Raw genomic sequence first — 27586 nt, forward strand, 5'->3', positions numbered from 1 at the left:
AACTCTTTCTATGACTATTTTGTCGGCTCTGTCCTGACCTACCAAAGATGAGAAAATTTCCATTGTGACTTTTTCAAGGGCTTCAGCTACAAAGGTTTCAGGAATTCCTTTTATTCTTACATTTTTTCTCCTGCTTCTATTTTCCTGATCTTCAATCGCCAGCAGGGTAGTATTTAGTTGCTTCTGGTGGTAGGAAACTTGGTTTTGCAGGGTTTCAGAGTATTCAGACAGTTCAGTTTGGGCAGACTCAAGAGACTCCACTCTATCTCCTATGTGCTTCAGGTCCGATCTGATTCCTGTTATCTCTTGGAGAAGGGGTTTCATCACCTGGGCCAGTGATTTCTTCAAAAACGACCTGGAGATGGGGGCGCTATCCAGTGTCTGCATTTCTTCATCCGAACTGTCTTCAGTTGAATCTGACATGTCAGAACGCGGCTTATCTATTGTTTGGTTTGAGGACTTCTTCGGTGGATGCTGTTGATTCAGTGTTTTTTTCTTTAGGAACTTATCACGCTCCCTACTTGTTTTAACCATGTCGAAGATTATGAGCATATCAGCACAAAATCACCACTGGGTCATCAGAGAGTTTACTGCATTTTTAGCAGAGTAATCATGAAAGATGTTTATGCCTCATCAAAAGAAGATGGCGGATATGAAAGAAAAAGAAAAACAAGCGCAGTAACTTTGAATTGTCAGTAGGTGGCGGAGGATCCACGCATCTGAAGATATAGGGAAATAAACAGTCTCCCTCAAAGATTGTACAAAGAAGAAAGAATTTGTTGTGATGCTGCTGAGCAGGAGGCAGATTAAGTTTGGCACTGTGAAGCAGGGAGAGAGACAAAGGTGGCGTCTTCCCTGTCATGGAAGGTGGGAAATTTGGCGCCGATTTACTCCTGATGTCTGGGCGATCTGTGCCCTAAATTATTCTTAACTATTCCAAAAAGTAGTGCCTATTATGGCCTGGAGTGAAATGGGGGAATAAACAGTCCTCCAAATTATATAAATAGCCGAGTTTATAAGGTTATAGGCAGCTTAGGGTTTCTACTCCTCAGCTCACGAGCCTGCTCTCCTCTCTAGGTGCTTTAGAGGCAGAGGTGGAAGAATGGTGCCCGACTTCACAACAGGGGGCCGTGACCACGCAAACAGGCGGCTGAATGAACCGCTCCTGGGGCTCTCCAAACCTGCGGCCTCCACCCCACAAGCTCCTCCAAGACTACTCCTCACACTGCGGTCGGCTATTAATTGGAAGGTCGGCCTCTGTCGGCCGCATCAGGGCGGCCTCCCACCTGTGTGCCTCACCTTCTACTGGGCGCTCGGCCTCACAGCAACCAGCCGCTGGCAGCTAGGGGAGCAGGGAATGTCTGACTCACCGCGCCCTTCCCGCCACTTGATCAGGCTCTCTGCAGCGGCGGCATCTGGCATACGGCACCTGACTCCACCAGACACCGTCTTCTCCATCCATCACCGCTGCCTGCTTCCTCTCCTTTATGCCTCGGTGATCTGGTCTCTTCTAGGAGAATCTTTCTCTCCCATTGGTCTCTATCAGGTGAGGCTTGGTCAGACGCGTGTCGGCTGTGGCCTCCGTCACGTCTCCCCTCAGCCCAGGGCACACCTGTCTGAATGAGATCAGGAGCTGATGCATGGGTCCTGCGACCTGAAAACTGTATCAGAGGGGTCTCCAGGTACACCTCTGGATCAAATGATGAGGCACATTCGTGCGTTTTAGTCCTTTTTCAAGTCTAGGGTCGGGAGCTCAGACACAGTACGTCTTCTCCCGCTCGTGCCTAGGCCACGCCCCCCACGCCATGTCGCTTTTTGAGAGCCATTGATGTGCCTAAATAGTGTAAACCCCACAAAATTGACCTCTTGCTGGAAGCTAGAACCCTCAAGGAATTTATCTCAATTTGTGTTGAGCACAAGCCAAGTGCCTCATAGGAGATTGTAACGTAGAGCAGTGAAAAAAAAAAACACATTTTTCTCACAAAAATGTTCTTTAGCCCCAACTGTTTTATTTTCACAAGGGTAACAGGAGAAAATGGATCACAAAATATTATGAATAAAGGAATACACCGCACTATACTGGGAAAAAAAAGGAAGAATCCGGTTGCAGGATACTCACTTAGTGGTGTGGGAAGAATCTCGCAGTCAAAGATGTTTTCTCAGAATCAGAGAAGTTTCACACTGCCATAATGACCATGAATCCGTATATAAAAAACTGCTGGATAAAGAGTAAAGAGTCAAATTAAATTAACCTGTTTTGCATAATTGTGAGCAATTCAACTGGGCCTGTAGCACTCACTTGAGTTTGTCTGTCCTGTCCAGAAGAAAAAAAAAAGGTGCTGTGGTCTATGCAAACAATGCTGAAGCAACAGGATTAGGGGTGTTTACAATAAAGATTTCTGGTAGAGGAAAATGGTAATAGTAAATGTTAAAACAATGACAAGAGAAGATAAATAAGGGCTGCTTTGATGGCAGATATAAGCCACACTTACTGCAGAATGAATAGAAAAAACACTGGATCAAGGTTGTTGTTTTCAGATAGGGAGCAACTTAGGCTCAGGCACTGTGGATTAAATGAATGTGAGTAGCAGGGGGTGCTCGCGGTTAAACAAGGTGCTGGACCTGGTGCACTTATTTGTGATGACTAGTGCTCGGTGAGGTAGGCTAGGTGCTGGTCCTCAGCAAGGGGCTGCTGGGTCTGCACGAGGAGGACGCCGGTCTCGCGCGCTCCACCCAGAAGCAACGCTGAGGGAGGTGGCGTGGTATGGGGGCAGAGCTTGTGACGTCACACTAACACTAGGACGGGTGCATGGAAGGGGCACAAAACCAACACGTTTTAAGGGAAAGCTTCCCTCCATCAGGGTAGTGCCCAATGTTCAGCATGCCGTCCATTTAAAGCAGCGTTTGTTCCATTTAGTGATCACCTGACCCCAATGAATAATTGGATTCCACAATTGCGTGTGTTTTATAGCAGTAGTAAATCTTAGTGAGCTGGATGAATATAGGACTCTGCAGTTGGCCATTGCTACGGAACATGATTGAACACACAAATTAACCCTTCTTTATCCAGGAGTTTTTGTGTGCCTATAAAATATAACTTTTATTTGAATCATAATAATAGAATATATTTTTTTTCTGGACTGGACAGACAAACTCAAGTGAGTGCTACAGGCCCAGTTGAATTGCTCACAATTATGCAAAACAGGTTAATTTAATTTGACTCTTTACTCTTTATCCAGCAGTTTTTTTTATATACGGATTCATGGTCATTATGGCAGTGTGAAACATCTCTGATTCTGAGAAAACATCTTTGACTGCAAGATTCTTCCCACACCACTGAGTATCTGGCAACTGGATTCTTCCTTTTTTTCCCAGTATAGAGCGGTGTATTCCTTTATTTATCAGTTTAACATTTTTTAACAGGCACCGGCACAGAGCCTGTTCATCATCTGCTGCATCTGGGAATATTTTCTTTCTTCATTATGTCGGTACCCCATTATATGGAGGAAAACTAATATTTGGAAGCACAGTAGTGCACAGAAGGGAAGAGCACAGTTTGGTTTTTGGAATGGATAGCGGATGTCAAGTCCCATTTTTCACAGAATTTTGCAACATTGACCAGTGAAAATGAAAAAATATATATTTTTCCCACAAAAATGTTGTTTCAGCCCCAAATTTCTTCATTCAATGGACCCCATAATTTGTTTTGCAATTTCTGCTGAGTACACTGATACCCCAAATGTGAGGGAAAGCTACTTTTGAAGCACAGAGCAAACTTCAAAAGGGAAAAGCGCCATATTGGAGATAATTGTAAAAATTTCTCCTGAGTACACCAATACCCTACGTGTAATCAGAAAATATTATGCAGGCACAGTGCAAAGATCAAATGGAAAGTAGCATCATATCATAGTGCAGATTTTACTGTTATGGCTTGCAGGTGCCATAACCCACTGGGAGAGCCCCTGAGGTACAAGAACAACATAACTCCCCGTAATTGACACCATTTTAAAAATTACACCTCTCAGTGTTTTCATCTATGGGTGTATGGATTGTATTGACACAACAAATGTGTCACATAATTTTTTACCATTGAACAGTGAAGAAAATTTTATGGACTACATATACAGAGCCCTTAAGTGCTAGAAGAACAGAATCCTCCCTCCAGATACCCCATTTTGGAAACTATGTATTTCCAGGACGTCCCTCCTGACAGCACCACCAGGAGGTTGTCCTTCTTATCCTTGATAGGGACAGGAACATAGAAGAGGTTAAATAGCCCCTCCCCTCCAGTGTTTTTCCTGTCGCTATCAGGGACAAGACGCAGAGGAGCGCAGTGGTGCGTGTACCTGGAAGCATGAAGACGTCAGTCCCGGTCGCAGGAGCTGCTGGGAGCGGTGCCCTCTCAGAGGGTTTCGGGTGGCGATCCCTGCCGCAGCAGCGCTGAGACCGCTGGAGGTCCCTCAGCGCTGGGGTCGAGCTGGCTGCTCCCCGTCAGGCGCATCCCTTTGGAGGGCTCTGCGCCTCAGCAGCTGCTGGTCCTGGCTGCAGGACACCGGCGCCTTGGGTCCCGGGTTCCAGCACGCCGCATCATCGGGGGGTGCGCCGGTGATTACTTCTGGGGGCGGAGCCAAGAAGAAACGTGGTGGCGCCCAGCAAGACACGGCCCGAGCAGTAGGGTATCCCATAGGGCCGGCATCACGGAGATCGGGGCATCCTGCAGAGGGCAGGGCATCGGTTGAAGCGGGGGATCCTCGCACACGCAGCAGGCACCATCATCAGCAGCAGCTGGGCTCGGAAGGAGGACGAATCAGATGTCTTGAAGCCGGGTAAGGCGACTACTTAAAAGACACTCTGACGGACAGCACACTGACTCAGTAGAGATGGAAGGTGGTAGCCGTCCAGACGTCCAGTCCCTACAGCCAGACCCGGATCATGTGAGTAGAGGGGTACCAGGGTCCCTTAAGGGTTTCCATACACAGACATACAGGACCCGCTTCCCTATATATTTTTCTTGTCAAGGAGGCACCTAAACAGTCTACCTCGACCACCAGAAAAAAGCCTAGCAAGTGCCCCCTATGCTCGGCCAAGCTTCCGTAAGGACATACAAAGAGCTTATGTCAGGACTGTATTTCAGGACTCCTAAGATAGGAACAGTCCTCTCTCTTGGATAATATGAGGTCCATAATACGAGAGGAGGTGCAGTCCACGGTAGCAGCACTGGTACCGACACAATCCCCGTGCCATAATAGGCCCAGATGGGAGCTAGAACAGAGCTCGGAGGAAGGAGAGGTATCAGACTACTCTGATCCTGACTCCAGTGAAGGTTCCTCGGCAGCGCGCCCGGAAGAAAGGAAGAGATACCTTTTTTCTGTGGAAGATACGGACACGCTCCTACAAGCAGTCCGAGAGACAATGAATTTAGAGGATTCTACGGAACCACAGACAACCCAAGATAAGATGTTCGGAGGGATGAGAGCCCATAGAAATACGGTATTCCCGGTCAATAAGCACATAACGGCGATGATATTAGAAGAGTGGGAAGAGTCGGGAAAGAAACAAATAGTCCCAAAGGACTTTAGGTACCGTCTTCCCTTTGATCCAGAAGAGACAAAGGTGTGGGAGACAGTTCTGAAGATCGACATACCGGTAGCCAGAGTGTCAAAGAAGACGGCTATTCCCTTCGAGGATTTCTCCGGCCTAAAAGATCCAATGGACAAGAGATCAGAGGTCCTCCTCAAGAAAGCCTGGGAAGCATCGGCAGCCATTATGAAGGCTAACATAGCTAGAGGATCAAATTAGAGACAGAACCCCCAGAGAGAAGATCTTAAAGTCACTACCTCTCCTGAGAATGGCTACTGACTTCATGGCGGACGCATCGGCAGAATCAGTCCGGTTTGCCGCAAGAAATAATGCCTTATCTAATTCAGCAAGGCAGGCGTTGTGGCTGAGATCCTGGTCAGGAGACACTCAGTCAAAGAACAAGCTTTGTTCCATACCCTTTTCTGGGCTCTATGTTTTCTGGCCCGTTCTAGATGAGCTGCTCGAGAAAGCTTCCGACAAAAAGAAGGGCTTTCCGGAGGAGAGACCTAAACGAATGCCTTTTTTTCGGAGGACCCGCTCCCATCCCAGGCAGGAATATAGGGGAAAAGGGAAGTCCATTAGGTGGAACTACTCGAAAGGAGGAAGAGGGAGAAGTTCTCCTCAAGAGCAGAAGGCAAGACCTACCAGAGAATGACGCCAGGACAATAGGAGGGAGACTCCGTTACTTCCAAGACATCTGGAAGGATATTACCCAAAACCAATGGGTTTGGAATACTGTCACAAAGGGTTACAGAATAGAGTTCACCGAGCGACCGCCCAGAAGATACTGTGTAACCCAGACCCAGTCTCAGGTGACCCATCAGAGACTATTAAAAGACATACGGGACCTGATAGAGATAGAGGCCATAACCCGAGTTCCCCAGACCCAGAGGTTTCAAGGTCACTACTCAACTTTATTCTCCATAAAGAAACCAGGCGGAGAATACCGGACCATAATAAATCTAAAGCCGTTAAATCGGTGGGTGACCTACAAAAGATTCAAGTTGGAATCTCTAAAAGCAGCTATACCATTAATAAAAAAGGACTCGGTCATGTGCACCCTAGATTTAAAAAGTGCCTACTATCACGTGCCCATCCACAGGTCCCACCAAAAATTCCTCAGGTTCGCCATAAAAGAGCACGGGAGAATACAACATTACCAGTTCCGTTGCTTGCCATTCGGACTCGCTTCAGCACCCCGGATCTTTACAAAGCTCATGGCAGAAATCATGGCCCATCTAAGGGAAAGAAATACCCGTATCATGCCATACTTGGACGACCTGCTGCTAGTGGCAGACTCTCCACAACAGATGGAGCAAGACCTTACATCCACCATATCGGTCCTACAGAGCCTAGGGTGGGTAATAAATTGGAAGAAGTCCAGCCTAAGACCAGAAAGAGAGAAGATGTTTCTTGGAGTCATACTAAACTCAGGGGAAGAATGGTCCTTCCTTCCTCCGCACAAACAGCAAGCAATCTCGCAGGAGGTCCAGTGGGTCCAGAGACGCAATTACATCTCCATAAGGAAAGTCATGAGAATCCTGGGTCTCATGACTTCATGTATCTCCAGTGTACAGTGATGCCAGTTCCACTCAAGAATACTGCAGAGAGACGTCTTAGCTACCTGGGACGGCAGGGAAACATCGCTAGACAAGAACATATCACTTTCCGAGGAAGGAAGACAGTCCCTTTCCTGGTGGACAGACACACAAAATCTCGGGAAAGGGAGACCCTGGAGACTGTTGCCATGCACAAGCATCACTACCGACGCCAGCCTCAGAGGCTGGGGGCTCACATGGAAGGTCAATACCTCCAGGGGACATGGGGACCATCAGTACGCAACTGGTCCTCGAATTACAGAGAGCTCAGGGCAGTCTGGGAGTCGCTAAAATCATGTCAGGAAGAACTGAGGGGTCAGAATGTCAAGATCTTCTCAGACAACTCGACTACAGTTGCCTTCCTTCAACATCAGGGAGGGCCCAGATACCGTCACCTTCAGGACCTAGCGCACGAGATCTTTTGTTGGGCAGAACAAACAATAGCCTCAGTTACAGCAGTCCATCTGAAAGGATCCAGAAATCAGGTTGCCGACTTCCTGAGCAGAGAAAAGATTCAGTCGTCAGAGTGGTCACTAAACGAAGAGGTCTTCACACAGCTATGCCAACATTGGGAGACACCAGAGGTCGACTTTTTCGCCACAAGAAAGAACTCAAAAACAAATAGGTTCTTTTCTCTCAACCCGGCAGACAGCCCAATAGGAGTCAACGCGTTATCCCAAGAATGGAACATGGAGCTCGCTTGGATACCATGGCTGCGCCTCCATTCACCCCAGATTGATTGGACAATGGGGAGCATACAAAAATGGGCAGCAAATGTGAGATTCTGTGTCTGAAGGCCCAGGTACCCCGGGCAAGTTCTATGGTACCATCTAGAGCTTTAGCCAATCAGCAAAAATACATCCATGCCTCCCAGTGTAATGCAGCTTCTAAGCATTGCAAACATCACCAGGGAGGGGGTGTTATAGAGGGGGTAATGTTAGGCACCGGATTCTCCCACTGCACAAGATAGATCCCAAGCCATGTCTGGTTCAGCGGTCTCCCATTCAGGTTTGGCCAGTGGGATGACAGCTCAGCACTGACTCCGGTCCCAGCGCCTTGCCCAAGCTCATGCTGCATGTGTAGTTGCAGCTAGCTATCCAGCTAAGCCTACGGTGACTACTGGTATACATGTGCAGCCTTGCGCTCTGGAGACTAAGTCCTGATTTATACCTACTGGTCATGTACATGATGTGGCACATTCTCATTGGTGCTTGGATGTCAGGTGCTCTGGTGAGATGGCAGTTTCTGATTGGTCACAGTCAAGGTCCTGTCTGTCTGTACTTGAGCTAAAGGTATAAAAGTCTCTCAATGGTGCATGCCTGTGTGCTAGTATCATGCTTATTTACTGTGTGTGTAGGTGGGACAGCTACCACCCTGTGCGTACGTGTGCCGCTAATAGTACTGCGAGTGTGTTTACAGACAGGCAGTGTAGGGTAAGATCTCCCACTTGAACTTTGCGGCTGCACCGGGTGTCCTCACACGCAGGCTCAAAAGCCCCATGTCAGTGCAGGTTCAATCACCAGCATAGTGGGGGGTGAGTTATAGGGACCCCACTAGCGTCTTTTCCTCTATGCTCCTGTGATGTCTAACAGGGCATATCTTAGAGTGCTCTCAGTTTCCACACTGTTCTGTGGAGTAACAGAATCAGGCACTTTGCACTTCGTTCACACCAAGTGACATTTAACTTGGTTAATGGTGTGTTAATGGTGCTTACCCGTGGCTACAATATACAAAATAAGGTTGCACTCCATCATGCTAAAGCATGTCAATGTAGAATATATGAAATTTGAATAGCAAAACAGCTATGGAGTATTAGGAAAAAATATGAGACGCTTAGAAAATAGCTTGGCCAAATTATATCTGCCCATCAACCAACGTCAAGGTGGCCTCAAAGTCTGATGGGTACCAACACTGTGTGAACACCTCCCTAAGGCTGATGTCTGAATTCCTGGGTGAATGTGGACACCTCTGTCAGCAATGCCTGCATTTATAGGTAATTAGGGACCTGCTGTAGTTAAAATCACCACCTGGTGGAGGGCGGAGTGCTCGGTCAGTAAGCTAATATACAAAAGACGAAAAACTGACTGGCACATCCAGACTAGTGTGAATAGGTGCATACCAGGAGGAGCTACCTCCATATACAAAATAAGGTTTCACTCTATCATGCTAAAGCATGTCAATGTAGAATATATGAAATTTGAATAGCAATACAGCTATGGAGTATTAGGAAAAAATATGAGACGCTTAGCATATAACTTGGCCAAATTATATCTGCCCATCAACCAACGTCAAGGTGGCCTCAAAGTCTGATGGATACCTACACTGTGTGAATACCTCTCTAAGGCTGATGTCTAAGTTATATGCTAAGCGTCTCATATTTTTTCCTAATACTCCATAGCTGTATTGCTATTCAAATTTCATATATTCTACATTGACATGCTTTAGCATGATAGAGTGAAACCTTATTTTGTGTATTGTATATGGAGGTAGTTCCTCCTGGTATGCACCTATTCACACTAGTCTGGAAGTGCCAGTCAGTTTTTTGTCTCTTCTTTTCTACCCGTGGCTACACTCCGCCATTGTACTCTAGCGGCGGTTTCGTCATCACTGCATGGAGGATCCCGCACCTTATTTTAATTTACATTTGGTGCGTTTCGCCAGTCCTAACAAGGTGTAGTGACAATTTGACTCCATGGGTGTTTTCCAGAAACAAGCAGTAGTGGATGATACTGAGTGAAAATTGCAAACTGCCACTGTAGTGACCAACATCAGCAGAGACATCAAAAGCTATATGTTATAAAAAGATTACATTTTATTGTAACACACATATAATAAAAATCTTAAAAGGAGATACATATACAAAGACTGCCTGCCAGGTCTGTACACCAAAGTTAGCACCTGATCTACAATATTAATGAAACAATGATTGAAAAGAGTTATGGAGTGAACTATAATGCCTACTATTCTAGGAAGAGTAACATAGAAAAATGATATGCCATATGGAGTTATCTGAATAAAGTCCTAGATATAAAATATGTGGCCTAAATCCACACATTACCTTGGAACAATTGCTTGAGAATATATGCCCATGTGTAAGTAGAGTGTAAATAGTGATACAGCAATGTCCAAAAGTGCATCAAAACATGCTGTGGTGTAGTGACCACTGTGTCCGCTAGGGGGTGCTGTGTGGGTGTCCCAGGACGGACAGATAGCCATGTCCAGAGTGGTAACAGAAGCAGAGTGCTAAAGGATCGTTATGCATCCCAAGGTGGGTGGCCTTAGGATGAAGGCTTGATTATGTGCTGATCAGCAGAGCTGATCTTTCATGCCAATGTATTAGGGAGAAGCCTTCAGGTGATTGGTGAGATGGGTGGGATCAATCACCTACAAACCCACCTAGGGGCGGGTGTCTAGAATGCCATAGTAAAGTATATGTGTGTGAATGATTGAAGGACCTGTGATGAGATCATAGCCATGTGATCCAGAGGCGTGGCTATGGACCATATAAGGTGGCCAGGGTAGGTCACATGAGTGAATGCTTGGACCCGGTTGGTCAGTATGGAAGGTCTCGTCTGGGCTGATGTGGCTGCCTTCCTGACAGCACGTGGAGAGGCTGTGTATAATGGCTGCATATGTCTGATAGTTTCCTGGAGGGAATGAACGTCTGCACTGAGAAGCAGCTATGAGAAGGTAACCCGAACAAGGGATGTAACTGTGAGGCTAGAGAGCCTGTGTACCGGACATAGCAAAGCCTGTGTGTCCACGGGATTAACAGAGGGGAGCTCTGTCATGGATGCTATGCTGTTGATATGAACCTTCTGTTGCTGTTTGATGGTTTATGCTGCATAATAAACCGAATGGACTGAGTTTATGTTAGAAACCTGTGCCAGACCTGATTTATCGGCTGCCTAGCGAGTATCCCCTACCTGAATGACAAGCGCTACCTTACAATGCTAATAATCCAGAAATCTGAGATACAGATAAGTAGATACTACATAGACACCTATTAGGTGCAATAGTGCTGGCTGCAAGGAGATTGTGTAGATAAAGTGTATCAATAATAATACCAATCGCCATAGATTCACCTCTGGAGCACCAAACACAGATAGCAAAAAGCAACCATAGCTCTGCAATGACCATAGATAAAAATAGAAAAAGGCATTTGACCTGATGAGGGCAGCACAGGTGCCCAGATAACACCATATGGCATATCATTTTTGTATGTTACTCTTCCTAGAATAGTAGGCATTGTAGTTCACTCCATAACTCTTTTCATTGTTTCATTAATATTTCACATCAGGTGCTAACTTTGGTGTATAGACCTGGTAGGCAGTCTTTGGATATGTATCTCCTTTTAAGATTTTTATTATATGTGTTACAATAAAATGTAATCTTTTTATGGCATATAGCTTCTGATATCTCTTCTGATGTTGTTGTAGTTAAGAAGTTGCCTCTTTTTCTTTAGGCTCAATATAATCTGATTAGTACATTGTAGTGACCAGGTCACTGTAGTCCCCAGTATGTTGTAGTGCCCAGGTCATGCTCCTGGAGACACGCACCCGTAACATTAGGCAGGCTGTCTTCGCTAAATAAATGCCAAATATGGATGATAAATGCAGTTCAGGCATACAGTGGCTCAGATTAAAGGTGGTGGGCATTTAAGTGTAAAATATGCTGAATTTCTTTTGGGGGACAGGAAGCCATTTCACTTTTCCAGAGCCTTTGTACTTCCAGTAATATGGAAGCCCCCAATATTTCCATTTACAGATGACAGACCTGAGTGGGGATTTGTTTTCTTGTGGATTAATTTGAAGTTTTTATTTGTATCATTTTACATAACATTTTATCACATTTATCCTGCCCTATACGTTGAGCACTTAGCATCTAAATCTCTGAGTGACACAATTCAGATGAAGCTCCCACAGTATCCATTGACCATAATGAGGCATTTATTTAACACAAAAATCCAAAATTAAATTAGATAGGACAAAAACTCATGCAAAGATTCAAACACCCGGAAACAGAGGAGGTTAATGAACCACCACCATAGAGTATAATCCAAAATAATTTTATTACATGTCAAAAAGTACAAATAAAATAGTACAAAGCTGCTGTACACCAACATACAGGGGACAGGTCACCAAAAAATGGGCAAAAATTCAAAGGAACTCATATAAATAGGCAGTGATCATAAAAACGTGCAAATGTGCAAACATACTGGAAGAATATTGCTTATAGCGGTGATAGACAAGCACCTAATCGCAAGGAATACAAATTACACCATATAAATAGTAAACTAGCATAGAAAAGTGCAAAAACAATGGTATCAAAATCATTACATATAACATGTACACAGGCACATAACCACAAGTGTAATAAACTTGGATAGATTGCAAAATTTGTAGTGGTCAGAGAGTAAAGCATATCAAAAAAGTGCCTAGTGCTTGCATAACTAAGCCAAAATGGCAAACCGCTGGATAAATTAACCGATGGTCAAAATAGACCTAACTATATAAGACATAGCACAAATGGACAACTTACTGCAATTAAAGTGGTGACCTGGCGGGTCCCTGCTGCCGCAACGCATGTTTCATTTTGATCTTCTTCAGGAGAGGTGTGTTGGGGGAAGGATTTTATCTAATGTGTAAAGCTCAAGTGTGTGTATGTATGTGTGTGTATGTCCGGGATTGGCATCCGCACCGTCGCAGCTACAGCCACAAAATTTGGCACAGTCACACGTCTGGACCCCGAGAGTGTCCTAGTCTATTTGGTGAGGTGAAATTTTAACCCTGCGCATTCCAATTCACCAAGCAATTTTGCCCCTATCTACATAATGGGGGAAAAAAATGTGTGTATCAAGCCCCGCCCCTCATTATGATGTCACAATGGTTGCCATGGCGACACTGATTCATCATAGGTTGCAATGGTCACATTTATGTCATAACGGTTGCCATGATGATGATGATGTCATAATGGGTATATGGGCACGGGACTATGGGATGGAGGATGTGTGATGGGTATATGGGCACTGGACTATGGGATGGAGGATATGTATGATGGGTATATGGGCACGGGACTATGGGATGGCGGATAAGTATGATGGTTATATGGGCATGGGACTATGGGATGGAGGATATGTATGATGGGTATATGGGCATGGGACTATGAAATGAAGGATGCGTGATGGGTATATGGGCACTCGACTATGGGATGGCGAATATGTATGATGGGTATATGGGCATGGTACTATGGAATGGAGAATATGTATGTTGGTTATATGGGCATGGGTCTATGAGATGCAGGATATGAATGATGGGTATATGGGCACTGGCCTATGGGATGGTGGATATGTATGATGGGTATATGGGCACGGGACTATGGGATGGAGGATAATTATAATTTGCTATAACTAACCACAGTTAGTTACTATGCCCAGGCAGCGCCGGGCTCTTCAGCTAGTGACTATATAAAGGGAACCCGTCCAATAGTGAGGCCAATAAGGGTGATGTCTGAACCAAGCATCCAATAATCAGTTAATACGTCCCCACCTGACGACGCACGTGCAGCCGGACCCGGCATCAACAAACTGGGGCAGGTTTTTGCAGACGCGATGACACCAAATGTTGGCTTCTTTTGGGCTTTTTTTTACAAGAAAATGCAAATGTATCTATACAAAACTGTATTTATGTTTTCATTATTATTTTGTGATTTTTTTTTAAATATTTTTTTTTTTTACTTCTTTAACTTAAGTCCCACTATGGGATTTTCACTTTCTGCAGTCTCATCACACTTATAAACCATTGCAATGCATGAGCATTGCAATGGTTTATAATTGTCAGTGATGCACTGACAAAAATTAGTTAGAACATGCACTGCACATGATCTAACTAATTTGCTAGAGTCTCGTGACTGGGATGTCGCCTTGATGACATTGGGTAACCATGACATTAATTTGGTTACCGAATGTTACACCTTTGATGTTTCAGAGGTGCTGTTCTGAGGGTAGAGGGAGCATCCTCTCTCTGCCTGACTTCTAAAAGCTGCAACTGATATCAATCACAGAATGCAGGGGATTAAACTGCTGACCATAAAAGCTAACTGTTAGGAACGGCGGAACGCACTAAATAAAAATAACTAATAAAGTGCGTTCGCCGCTCGAGGTCCACCGTGCAGTAGGTGTTACACCACTGCTAGGTAATGACAGAGGAGCAATATGGCAGTATGATGCGCATGGGTTCAACTTCACCCGGAGTGCGCAGGGCGGGCTCTGTTCACACACAGAGGTGCCGCAACAAAAACATACAAAATGCTGAACCTGTTAGTGACACAGGCCTCAGGTAAATGCACACATGGCATCTGGTCACAGGAGCAGGACCCAAGACAGAGAAGCTGCGTCCCTCTTGACCTACCATGTGTGCGGCGTCGCTTCTGCGAGTGCCAAGGAAGGCTGCAACTGCAGCACGGCATAGAACACTGCCGCTCGACGACAAAGCCAGAAAGCAAGCGCAATGTCGGACGCTAGCGTAGCGGTGTGGTGTGCACAGTGGCTTCAGGCTTGCCACTGACTGGCGCTGACTGCTAAACTAATTCCCTATCCACATGCGTAATATCAGAGGGAAGGGGTTTTATGAGTCAGTCACCTGAATCATACATCCGTCACCATTCACACATAGCAAGTATAGTCTATACTAGTGCATGGCCGAATGGTCATGCGTGCTTTTTATAGCCGTGCGGGACCTTCCAGATCTCCAAGATGGACCAATGAGATCTGGAGCAGGACCTGGGCACATGACTCCAGATCTCCAATGGCAGATTGTCTCATGAGCATGCCCAGTAGGAGCACAGAGGAACTTAGTCTCTGGAGCGGTCTGCTGCAAAGTAATCTTTTCTGCAGTAGATAGACAGCAGGAGACCGCGGAACGTGAGGCTCTGGATTCCTGCAGAGCAGACGCAGAAACCTGATGCCTAACATTACCCCCCCTCCTAGGGCCCCCTCCTCTCTGAGCCTTCCAATCCACCACTCTGTGCCCATCAGAGGCATAGGCCTCAGACTCGTCCGGAGGCAAGTCTGATGTCCCGGTAGGTGACACGGAAAATCGGGACACGTGGAAGGTATCAGAGGCGGCAAGATCACCAGGTTTAAGAAGGGACATGTGGGAGACAACGGGCGCGGCAAAACCGCCCGGAGCATAAGTTGAAATGGAACACCGCGGTGTGACGGCGGACATCTCCACTCTCTGCTTAAGGAGGCTAACCCGAGCACATGAGGCGCATGCCTGAACATATTTTTTAATGTCCCGAGTCCTGTGCGGCCACCAATACGACCCCGCCAGGTGTTTGCTGGTCTGCATGTAGCCACAGTGACCACCCGCCCTGGACGCGTATGCCCACGTGAGGACCTTCGGCCGAAGGTGGGGAGGGACAAAGGTCTTGCCCGGTGGCACAGAGTTTGGCCATTGCGGGACACTGTTGTCCTGGGAAACAGCACGTTGACAATGGTAACCGCAAATGGAGTTTTGCGCCGGACGCGCCTCGAGAACAGCGTGAGACACCTCCATGGACTCTGGGTGTGGAGTCTCTGGCTCAGGTGGTTCCAGAGGCTCAATAAAGTTGGGAGCCGAGGTAACCTTCCATTTGGATTGAGCATGCTCCAGACTGCGCTCCGAAAAACGGAGATCAATGCGGGTGGAAATGGCAATCAGCTCTTCCAAGCTTGCAGGAACCTCTCTGGTAGAGAGAGCATCCTTAACAAGCTCCGCCAAACCTCTCCAAAACACAGGGATGAGGGCTTTATCAGACCACTCCAGCTTGGAAGCCAGTGTCCGAAAACGAACGGCATACTGACTAACCGAGAGGGATCCCTGAGTCAAAGCGAGTAGCTGAAGAGAGCTCTCGTGCGTGACCCGTGGTCCCAGGAAGACCTGCTTAATAGCTGTTAGAAACTGAGCAGCGGTCCGAACCTCTGGGTCACCACGCTCCCATAGTGGAGTAGCCCACTCCAATGCCTTGCCCGACAGAAGGGAAACAATAAACCCCACCTTGGCCCATTCCATAGGAAATCGCGCAGCCAGTAACTCCAGCTGGATAGAGCACTGGCTGACGAAACCCCTACAGGAGGCGCCATCGCCAGAAAATTTATCGGGCAACGGGAGGCGGGTAACTGTCGGCGCGTGGGAGGACGTGGGCATACATGAAACCGCCTCTGCGATCGCCTGTACAGCAGCCTCCGAAGACTTCGCCGCTGCGATAACACTCTCAAGAGTAGCCAACCGGCCCTCTAGCTGGCGAATGCACTGAAGGAGTTGCTGATCTGCCATTACTAGCCAGACCCTGGCGCTAGTATAGCGGTGCAGTGTGCACAGTGGCTTCAGGCTTGCCACTGACTGGCGCTGACTGCTAAACTAATTCCCTATCCACATGCATAATATCAGAGGGAAGGGGTTTTATAATGAGTCAGTCACCAGAATCATACATCCGTCACCATTCACACATAGCAAGTATAGTCTATACTAGCGCATGGCCGAATGGTCATGCGCACTTTTTATAGCCGTGCGGGACCTTCCAGATCTCCGAGATGGACCAATGAGATCTGGAGCAGGACCTGGGCACATGACTCCCGATCTCCAATGGGAGATCGTCTCGTGAGCATGCCCAGTAGGAGCACAGAGGGACTTAGTCTTTGAAGCGGTCTGCTGCAAAGTAATCTTCTCTGCAGTAGATAGACAGCAGGAGACCGCGGAATGTGAGGCTCTGGATTCCTGCAGAGCAGACGCAGAAACCTGATGCCTAACACTAACACTCTACAGGAGTTGACTTATCTAACGACTCTGGAGATGGAAATCGACTCTGCTGTACAAGCTATGCTCAACTGGGAACTACTTATCTGTGCTGGCCCAGATACTGACCATCAATGTACAAGGTATAATAATCCATGATATGTCATAGCTGTAAATCCATATGAGGAAACCTGCGCAGCCACACAAAATGACATTAGCCCATTTTGTGATGCTTCAGCATTAAGGGAAATTGTGCATGGCAAGGTTTTTTTCTCATCTGCAAATTGAATTTCAAAAACTTTAAATTTACATGAAACTGAAAATTTTAGGAAATTTAACTAAAAAGCATGCATCTGAGGAATGAAACGCTCGTTTCTAGTTCCAACCTTCAGTGCAATGCTATACTGCACACAGCAGTCATATATTTTGTTGCTTGACTTTAGAACAGAACTTATCAAACGTAATATTTTATTAGTTTTGGATGTAGTGCAATTACATCTTTTTGTGATAGATTTGTATCTCAGTATTTAGATTTATGCAGAAGGCAGCTATTAATAAGCTAACATTTGGGTCAGGACATTTGCATAGTGATGGAAATTTGAGCTAAAGCTAATTTGCCCTTCTGAATAGGGCTTATTATAATACTTGTGTTATTGTAAAATGATAATGTTTTCACTTCTGTTGTGGTCATGGTCCCATAAAGGTCTACATAGTTCTACTTAAGTGTTGCCAAGAAAGCCCTTAGCACAAAATTAGCTTTTAACAATCAGGTTAAATACATTTGTACCTCTTCGATTGATGTTTTGTTATGGTTAGTTGGATTTTGAACATTTAGTATTGACACATTAAACATTCAAAAGCATAAAATAATGATAACATCAAGATTGCAATGAACCATCGAAATGGCAAATCATGCGAATAGCATGACTGCAAAAAGGAAAACACGAAAATGTGTTTGGTTTTCAAGTTTTATTGACAGTCCGAAAGTTTAGACGAGTTTTTCCTTTCCATTGACTGTTACTTTCCATTGATCTGTATGTTCAGGATCACATTACTTTCCTTTAGTGTTGGTTGAGATTATTTTGTTAAAGTCAGCTGAGTAGCACCACCATGATTGCTGTTTATGTTTGCTTCAGATTTCACATTCAACACTTGTGGTTAAAACCACACAGGCAAGTGGCTTACCTAAAACACATCTATCTATCTATCTATCTATCTATCTATATGTCCCATATTGATTTATCTATCGAACTATCCATCTATCTATTAATCTATCGATAAAAGTGATACAAAATGTTCCTTAGAGCTTGTAACATCTGTATATGCCTCATGTCACTAAATAACTTAGAGATTTCAAGAGCAAAATTTCACTGAGACGGTAAAACTATGAAATGTTTTCTACTATGTGTAGTCTATGTAGAAAAATATATGAGCCACATTGACATATACAACATTTGTATAATTTGTAATCTGTTTTTCTTATGGGTATGATCAGCATTGATGTAAAACTTTGCTATTTAAGCAAAAAATGTAATTTGACTTGGCTACTCCTTTGTTTAACATATTGCATCATCAAAATGAAATTACAGTAAAAGCAATTCCCTCTCGGTGCTAATGTCGTTTAAGTTTAGTATAAGGTTAAGAAGCTGTACAGTTTGGTTAGCCACAGCATCCTCTTATGTCTGTTCCTTGCAATATAATTAGTAGGCCTTTAAGGGCAGTACTCTCTTGCAAACATTCCATTTAGTTGCAAAGCTTCTAAGAACATTTCCTTCAATCTGTAATAAATGTTTGTGCCTTCTAGAATTTCTTCAGAGCTGTGAATCCATATAAATAATGCTTTTATTTAAATGATTGGCATTTTTTTACATCCAATATTTGTTTACACTAGATATGAGTAAATCTTTTTACTTGAATTAGCCAGTGATATCAAGTGAAAAAATAAATATTTGAAATGTAATGAATTGACGCATTACACATCACAAATACTACAAAGACTTCAATTGCGTGGAAAAGACAAGACATGTATAACACTCTTTGCATGGTATTGAACTCCTTTCAAATGATTTAATACAAAAACAGCATTAGTAATGTTTAACCTGATTAACAATACACTGGACTGACAGATTTTTTATGCTGTTTAAAATCTTAAAATTATTTAAAAATGATCCCTTTTTGGGGGACTGATGACTTCCTTGCTAGTGTTTATGAACAGGTTTGTTTCTTCTTAAATGAAGAAGCTGTAGATTCTTAACAGACCATCAAAAATATTGTTTTGGAAAAATGTGAATGGAAAGGCATGGGCGTATCTGGCAGTGTATGCTAGCACTGGCAGCCCCATTAGCAGCAGTATAATAAACCTTTAAGCACAATGAACACACAGATGTGTGACTGTCTATTGGCAAAAAAATATATATAAAGTGCTCTCAGTGAGAGAAACAAAATAGGAATCTTGTGGGTATGATACCTTTTAATGGCTAACAAATAGTAGTAAATGATGTTAAAAGGCAAGCTTTCGGGACTGCTTACGGCCCTTCATCAGGCTGATATAACAAAATATTTTTAGAAACCTTATTTATATACAGTTTAAAGCACATGCTGGTGTGTCCTGTATATAGCTGGCTGTCTTCCTTACAAGTGGCTTGAGGATGTTTTCAACCCACCCTGAGATTTTTTTCAGTGAGTGTTCCCACCCCTGAGATGATTGGCCTCCCTGGGTTGCCTGGCTTATGAATCTTGGGAAGCATATAGAAAGCTCCCATCGTTAGATTCTTGGGTATTTAGTCCAGAAGGTTTATGGGGTCTGTACATAGACATTTAATGACTCTTTTCAACTCCCTCAGATATTTTGGAGTTGAGTCATCATCCAGTTTGGTGTAGTACTGTATATCCATCAGTTGTCTGTGTGCCTCTTTGATGTAGTCGATTGTATTAAGGAGAACTATGGCATCACCTTTATCCGCAGGCTTAATAGTGATCTCCCTGTTGTACTTAAGGTCGTGAATCGCCTTTTTCTCTTGCAAACTGATATTAGATGTTTCCTTTGCTTTTTTTTATCTAATATCGTGGACTGCATCGAATGTCTAAATGAATCAATATATTGGTCCAAAATGGTGTTGCGGCCAGAGGGAGGTGTCCAGTCAGAGTTTTTCTAAAGGTACTGTCACACTTAGCGATGTACCAGCGATCCCAACCAGCGATATGACGCGGTCAGGATCACTGGTACATCGCTAAGTGGTCGCTAGTGAGCTGCCACATAGGTAGATCTCACTAGCGACATCGCTGGGGACGGGGATCGCTACTTACCTGTCACACTAGGCGATCCTGCGTCCTCCCGCCCGGCTCCACGCGTTGCTCGTCCTCACAGCAGGAAGCGCCGCAGGAAGCAGACGACGAGAAACAGTCCTGAAAGTTCTCGCGCGATCAGCGATAACCAGCGGGGGAGCCGGTCGTAGGTAAGTATCACACACAGAGATATCGCTAGCAATATCGCTATAACGTCACTAGTCATAGCGATATTGCTAGCGATATCTCTTAGTGTGACATGCCCTTTATTCTCTAGTCTGACTTGACTTTGGCTGCCCAGAAGCTCCAAGTCCTCTTTGACAGAGAAGAACTCCAGGAGTTCAATTTGTCAGAAGGTTTTATGGCCCATTACCATATCTGAGCCATTTCCTCCAAACAGCCCTTTGATCTCATGGAACTTTCACACCTCTGATGTAATCTTTCCTAATTAAGTATTCCCTCTTCAAGCTCAGTATTTGTTTATTGAAATTGTATTGTCTATTGAAATGTCCATGTATCACACCAGCATGTGCTTTAAACTGTATATAAATAAGGTTTCTTCAAATATTTTGTTATATAAGCCTGATGAAGGGACGTAAGCAGTCCTGAAAGCTTGCCTTGTATCATCATTTACTACTATTTGTTAGCCATTAAAAGGCATCATACCCACAAGATTCCTATTTTGCTTCTCTCACTGGGAGCACTTTATATATATTTTTTTCTACTGGCTAATACACGGTACCAAACCACTTTTGTCTATTGGCAGTGACAGACTACTACACTTATTCTATTCAATGCTGCAGTTGCATAACACACACAGTCTGTGGTATTTGTTCATTATTTATTGGCTTTCTATCCCTAGTATGAATAGTAGAAGGTTTGATAAACATTATTATGGCAACATTCTATTGTTTGCCAAAAGTACACAAAAGAAGGAATCCTCTTAGGATTCCGCGACGCACCAGCGATCCTGACAATGATATGACCTGGTAAGGATCGCTGGTGCATCGATAAATGGTCGCTAGTAAGTGTCAAACAGTCAGATTTACCCAACGATGCAGCAACGATCCGGCGATCCGTATAACAACCTCGGCAGTCATTGGGCCCTTGTTACACAGCAGCTTTTCTGACGACTCACGTTTGCGTCCATGAGTTGTGAGTCGCCAATGAGGTCGCTCGTCGGCGTCAAGCACAAAAATGCATGCTGGCCAGCAGGACACTAGCGATCAATAAATGGCCCAGGACATTCCAGCACAATCAGCAAGATTGCAGCGGGGGCCCGGTCGCCGCTATGTGTCACATGTAGCGAAATCGCAGGCGAGGTTGCTGTTGCTTCACAAAATCTGTGACATATCAGAGATCTTGCTATGTGAGATGGGGCCTTTAAAGGCAGACCTATCATTTTGGGGGTGAACAGCATTGCACAAAATATAGGGATCTGTAATGATAAGGTCCTGAGGCCTTTTGTTATGACCTTCAATTCCCATGTACACAACACGACTGACCTTCTGAGCAAAATAGATGGTACATGTCTGGAACCTGACATGATACTGGCATTCATTGATGTAGAGGCATTGTACTCTTTAATCCCCCACAACAAGGAGATAATGGTTGTGGACCATTCCTGTATAGGCCAGAGGCTGCCAGTACGGTAGACACAATATGTTTATTCGCAAGTTCTGTTTAACAAGACATGTGTTCATTTTTGACAATAAGTATTTCCACCAGCTCAGGGGCATGGCTATGGGGAGCCCCTGTGCACCCTCATATGCAAACTTGCTTCTGGGCTAATAGGAGGAAACAATTGTCTTTAGCGATCCAATCAGGTGCACCAGCAACAAGGTTGTGATGTTGCTTCATTACACTGATGACATTTTTGCTATCTGGAAATTAACCAAGACTGAGTTCAGCAGTTTTGTTGAAGGGCTCAACGGTAATGATATTGGGCTACACTTCACCTATGAGGCGGACCCATGTCGATTGACATTTCTAGACTTCTGCATATAGAGAAATGAAAAGTAATCAGACTAAACACACCATATTATTACCACAACAGGCTTGCTTTCTAGATTACTACCAGCTATTAGCAAAGGGTGATTTGGCATTATTGATATACCATACCATTTACTTGTTTGTTTGTTCATGCATATTGCACTTTTGGTTTGTTGTGTGTTCTATTTCTTTTTAAAATACCCATTAAAAGTTCATTTTTAACCCTATATTGTTATTACCAGTAGGCTTTCTATCTCTACCTATATTGTTGAGATATGAGCTCTGACATGCTCTTGCTATTCACAATCACCCTATAATGACAGCTGCATTCCCCACTTTTGCTTTTTTTAGGCTCTGATTGTTCCTTTTGATTAGCAGAGCTGCAAGACATTATAAGAAAGCCCAAAATGGCCACACCCTGAGGTCAAGCGAGTCTTCTTTGCCTGATTCAATCTTATGCTTTGGGTAAAGTTTCTGCACTTTTTTGATAATTTCCATAAATCAGATTACAAACTGTTCAAATATGCTTCATCCAGGTAATTTCCTAAAATTTGATTTTGGGTAGTTGGGGTAGTTGGCCCTGGCTGCCATGAAGCCACAGAGGTTCTATTCCCTGGATAACCAGCAGAAGGGTGAGACTCTGTCATTTTCTTATGTACTTGCTGAGACTATACTATATGTTGTTGATTGTTGTTGTTCCAATAAAGTTTCACTGCAGTGTGTTACCATCACCCTATGTTGTCTGAGTAGTATTCTGCCCACGGGGAATGAGTACAGGCATTCAGTAGATTGAACCCTTGACTGTGCAGTCTTTGAAATGTCAGCTACTGACCCTCGTGTCTCCCCAAAAAGTGTTAGATATTTAACAATAATCGAACTGTAATCATCTCACACAGACTTCCAGACCAACCACGAAAGCTAACACTTAAACATTAGAACCTACTGATAAGAAGCGTTGACGAAAAATTGACATGCAAGTTCACTGCAGTTAGCTAAAGTAGTTGAAAGCCAATGACAGTGTAATTTCCCATTACACAATATGACGTACGCTGCAGTGGCAGTGGCATTGCATGCATGGGTGTCACCCATGATGGAAGCTTCTCCTAAAGCCCAGGAATAAAGAAATCTTCCTACAATTTTTCAGTAACTGCGCTTAAAAAATATGTAGACAACTGGGACTCTACATTCGGGAGTGATGAGACAAGAATGGATGTTTTTGGAACTGATGGCTTCAAAAATGTATGGCATTGCAAAGGTGAGAACTGAAGCAGAAAGAAAAATGCATTTGTACATACATTGCAAAAAGTAGTGTCAGTTTCCTTGTGTGTTGGTGCATGAGTGCTGCTTGTGTCAGGCATCTGCATGTCATTAATGGTGTCATGAATTTACAGTAGTAGTACTGCTCGATATTGAACAAAAAGATGCTACCATCCCTCCATGCCCATGGTAGACATGCCCTTTTCCAACATGAAAATGATCCAAAACATATATCTAAATCCACTATTGTATTTCTGAAGAACTGCAAGGTGAAAAGTTCAGTGACCCTGTATGGCTCCTGATGTGAATTCAATTGAATACCCATGGGGAATTCTGAAGAGACAAGTAAAGCATCATTCTCTATCCAGCATTCAGTCTATACAAGAGGTCTTTCTTGGAGGATATAAAAATCCAAACACTGCAATATGCCTCCAACTTGTTCATTCCGTGCCTAGAAGACTTGGTGATGTCCTTAATAAACATGGAGGTCATACAAAATACTAGATCGAGGCGAATTGGTGTGGGGACTATTCATTTTTGCAACAACTAATTTGAGTAAAACTGAAGACTAAGTACTGTTCTTCCATTAAAGGGAATTTAGTCATAAAATAGTTAACACTACCTTTATTTTGCTAAACATCTTCTAATTTTCCTAAAATAACGAAAATGTCATCAATTGCAATGTGCTGTAAACTTTGGAACCTTGAAATCTTCCATTTAGATGATCTGTCATCATTGCAGTCTTTTCCAATCTAATCCACCTAAAATCTGGTAAATTATTATTATTTTGTTTAAACATTGTGCCAAAATAAATGAATCACTAATTATTTCCTCTACTTATCTGACTATCTTCCACAAACACAAACCTGTTCCCATATATTATACCAAATTTTGACAATAGACAAAACCCATAGGAACAAATAGTACTTCAACATAATGAAAGATTAGGGTTTCAATAAATGTGTCGACTTTGTTTCTGTTTAAAATATTCATAAATCATAAAAGATTCTGATTTATGAGTTTAGCAAAGATTTGCTCTCAGCTTTCCTTCCCTTAATATGTATGAACTTGAATAAGGAATATCAACTAATATAACTGATGCACAATTTCCACCATATATCAGAATCACTATGTAATGCATTGTTCCCCAGGGTTTATACATTTCTTGGAGTTTGTTGTACAATTGAATAGGAATAATTTATTATTGCAGATGTTGCTACGCTGCCATATCGGCAAGGATGTTCCATGGACAATCTTCCATCTGAGTCATATAACATCTTATCAATCATTTCATCAACTGCTAATCATTGAAAATAATATGCCTTTCACAATTGTGTCATTTCAATTTTTACATGTTTCTCAAAACAGGAGATTGATACAATGTGTTGTTCTTGAATGGCAATTCATAAAAAAAATAACGTTAGAAATTTTGACACTTAATATCATTATATCAAAAATTAATATCAGATATATTCAACATTTATTATTATTTATTGTTGGGTAAAGAACATTGAGGAGATACAATTTTGTCGTTAAAAATTAAAATTTAGTCCTGGTTTTTTAACAGCACATATATTAAAAATTTAAACTAAGCAGAGAAGATGCAAAGATGACAAGCAAATGTATGAAGTATTTTTAATTATAAAATAGTATCTAAAAATACAAGATGCCAGCACTGGACTCTGTACATACTCTACTCAACATTGAAATTGCAACAGCAAATTGGAAAAGTTATGAAATTATGGAAATTAAAGGATCAATAGACATGTTAGTGATATGTAAATGATGAAAATTAGAACAACAATGTTAAAATCATCTTGATTTATTTAGTATTGAGTATGCCATGCGTGGAAGTACACACTCGTACATGCATTTTTGCATGATATTTATGCCGTTACAAGTGGTTGTCTCAGAAAGTTTATGCCACGCTGAATGTATTTGAGAATGCAAACTGTAAAGATCCACAGTTGGATCCACAGCCAATTACTTCACATATGTGTTCAATGGGAGACCAGACTAGAAACACCGCAGTTCACTGGAAAATGTTAAGCCACACAGGCTACTAGTAGCACAAACAAGAAGCAGCCTAGTATTCTGGTATTTAAAAATGACTTCTGAGACCACTGGCAAATAGGCAGGAACGAGCCCTTTTGCTGAGACAGTGAATGGACCCTTTGCAGTCTAATAGCTCATCATAATGCATGATTCCATCTGCTTTGAAATTGGAAATGGGCCTCCTGACCTCTAGGACCCTTATGCGACTGCATCCGCCCCAGCCTGAGACACTTGGTGAAATGTCCATGTCAGTGTTCCAAATCAATGTAACGCTGAGCTGCTAGGGAGCCAGGCATGATGACTAGAGGGCTCAGGTTATCGTACAATATCCCACCCTACAACATAATCCCTCGATAAGGCCTCTTCGTGGCATTGCCCAATTGGTTTCCAGAAAAGACCCGAAGCAGAACTCAACATCGAAATTTGCACATTCATTAACATGTCTATCAATCTTGTGATTTCAATTCTTCAACAACATATTATTTATGCAATTTCAAGATATTTCACAAAAAGAGTTTGCATGAAATGTTGTAACTCCACTAATGTGACTCCCTTTGATGCCTGAAAGGCAAAACCGATTGGACACATTACAGAACTGCTGTAGATTTTACTGATTTTATGCATTTTAAGCTGTGAAATGTCTTTTCCACCTCATGGGTTTTCAGATATAGAACATAGAAGATTTTTAATGCAGTTCATATGTAACATTGTAAGTCCATATATGTAACCCCAAAAGAAGTTGGAATGCAAAAACAGGTCAGTCATATTACAATATTATTACCGCTGTTCTTTGAGCTTTTTTCCAGTATGTTGCATAGCTTCTGTTTTCATTATTTCATACAGGTGCTGGACTGAAGTGAATAATGGACCCAGGAAGAGCTGGAAGTGGTTGTGTGCCAGACTGACATCGCATTTGGCACTCATGCTTCCCTAGGCACTTTAACTGCTTCACACACTTTCTCTTTTTCCTTTTTTTTCCTCCATTTCTTCCAAAAGCCATAAGATTGTTATATTTCTATCAATACAGCCGTATGAGGGCTTGTTTTTTGTGGGATGAGTTGGACATGAATGGCACCATTGATTTCACCATATACTGGAAAATAGGAAAAATAAGTCAAAGTGCGGTTTATTATATGGTAAAACCAACCTGGCAATATGTTTTCCCAAGTCAGTATGAGTACACAGATACCAAACATGTATAGTATATTTTTTATTTAAGCCGTGAAAAAAAATCCCAAATTTGTGCGAAAAAGTTTTTGCTTTTGAATTTTTTCTCATTATGCTGTTTACCGATCGGATTAATTTATTTTATATTTTGATATATTGGACATTTCTAAATGCAGCAATACCAAAAATTGTTTATTTTTTTAATTGCTTTATTTTCAATGGAGCAAATGGGGGGTGTTTTAACTTTTTTAATTTTTTAACATTTTTAAAAACTTTGTTTTAACTTTATTTAATAGTCTCCTTAGGAGACTTGAAGCTGGAATCGTCTTCAACCCTCTATGAATAGCAAAAATGCCGATCTCCTTTGCACGCCTGCCACAAGACGTTTTTCACAGATGTATCGTAATCATAGGGGTGTTCAGCAGACCCTCAGCAGAGAAAGCACTCCTGCATATGAGACAGTCAGGTGAGATCAGACAGCTAACAAAAATGTATGGAGGCTTTAGTCAAGCACTTGATCAGCTGACATATACAGTATAGCCGCATTCTGACAACTGTATTTTCAGTTCTTTTTGTATAAAATCTAATAAAATAAATATTACTACAGTGGCATGTGTAAGTTTGGGCACCCTTGGTTAAAATTACTGTTATGGTTAACAGTTAAGCAAGTTAAAGATGAAATTATTTCTAAAAGGCCTAAAGTTAAAAATTACACATTTCCTTTGTAATTTAGGCAAAAATTGTATAGTTACAGCTTTTATATTTTAAAAATTACATAGAGGAAAATGGATAGATGAAAAAGTTTGGACACCCTGCATCATTAGTGTCTAGCAACAAATACTTTTTGTTGCAAGCCAATCTTTCAATTTTTGTTTG

This window comes from Dendrobates tinctorius, unplaced genomic scaffold (assembly GCF_039654945.1).
Source record: "Dendrobates tinctorius isolate UK_male_01 unplaced genomic scaffold, ASM3965494v1 ptg000174l, whole genome shotgun sequence".
Lineage (NCBI taxonomy): Eukaryota > Metazoa > Chordata > Amphibia > Anura > Dendrobatidae > Dendrobates > Dendrobates tinctorius.